This window comes from Octopus bimaculoides, chromosome 2 (assembly GCF_001194135.2).
Source record: "Octopus bimaculoides isolate UCB-OBI-ISO-001 chromosome 2, ASM119413v2, whole genome shotgun sequence".
NCBI lineage: Eukaryota > Metazoa > Mollusca > Cephalopoda > Octopoda > Octopodidae > Octopus > Octopus bimaculoides.
Window position 1 is genome coordinate 63,143,798 of NC_068982.1, and position 1,582 is coordinate 63,145,379.

A 1,582-nucleotide genomic window follows, 5' to 3' on the forward strand; every position below is an offset into this window, starting at 1 on the left:
ATATATATATATATATATATATATATATATACTGTTCAAAGACGAAAATAGGTGAAGGAACAACAAGCAGCTGTATTATATTGAAGCTCGGGAAGAATGGAAAAGTCTTTGACGTTTCGAGCATACGCTCTTCCACAGAAAGGAAGTGAGAAAAATACGGAAAGAGAGCGAAAACAAACGAAAACGGAAAGAGAAAAATGTGTAGAGATTAATGGTTCAACATGATGAAATAGCCGGAAGAAAGAAGCTGACATACATAATATAATATAATATAGTATAATGTAATATAATATAGTATAATGTAATCTAATATAATATAATACATACATATGCAGGTAGTTGCATCGTAGTATTTGCGCATAATATTACAATATATCTATTATTTTATATATTCTTCGACAGGCCTCTTAGTTACATTATTTTAATGATAAATGAACAATATTAGAAAATAACATAAAAATAAAACACCATAAAAGGAACGTGAAAATAAACGTGAAAATTAACAACAGCTCGAAATGAATATTAGAAGCATCTCAAGAACATTTATAATCTCTTGATGACATCAGTGGCATTAAAACTTTTATGAATTTTAGTTTACAATTTTAAAGCTTTCTGTTACATTGGAAAATCCAGGATGTAGTGTCTATAATGAATGTAAGTTATTGTGTTGTAATTTCAATAGACACAGCAACAAGACTGTATCCTTGATTTTACCACATCTTCGTACGATCAAGTCAGGGATTTCCAGTAGTGGCAGAGTAACATTTCTTCAAGTGCACTGTGTACTCGAATGGTAAAAACATGATACTAGTTGTGCTGCTACAATGTAAAAAACATTGCGTGCAGGAATAGAATGTATAACAATAGAGAACAAAAACAAATGTATTTGACTGTGTCCACCTTGCCCATTTCTACGCTTGTAGAAATCACCCTCAATCACCCTCAATCAGAGATACAAACGAACGACAGAGACCTCTACAGAAACTGTCAACCGGTTCGGAATAATATCCAAATCTTCCTCAAGTGATATCCTTCCCGTTTCTAAAAATAGAAGGTAAACATTAGATAACATAGTCCTCGATACTCCACCTGGAATATGCTTGACTTAAGCTTAAATAGCAATAAAAGTAGGGGTACAGAAGCACACTCCGTCATAGGTGTATGTCGAATTGCGCAGCATGACGGTGAACTAGATGGTACTATAGTATATCTGGAGTAACAGATTCGTGGGTCGAATATGATCTTAGAGCGAAAGATCTGTATAGGTCTAAGTATTCAGAGATGCTCCTATGAGCTTCAATAACATGAACAACAATAATCACAATCCCCCCCCCCCATCTCTTTCCTCTCCGTTGAATTGCCGGTATATAATGGACTCCTTCCGCATGGTATCCCGACTACTGTTTAATTACCATGGAATTGTTTATAGATAATAGTAGTCTTAGAAATTAATTAGCTTCATGAAAACAATAGTTATATGCTTTTAAACAGTCGGATATTTGACAGTTTAAGAATAATAGACCTTATTTTCGACCATACACTCACAACAGGGGATATTATATATATATATATATATATATAT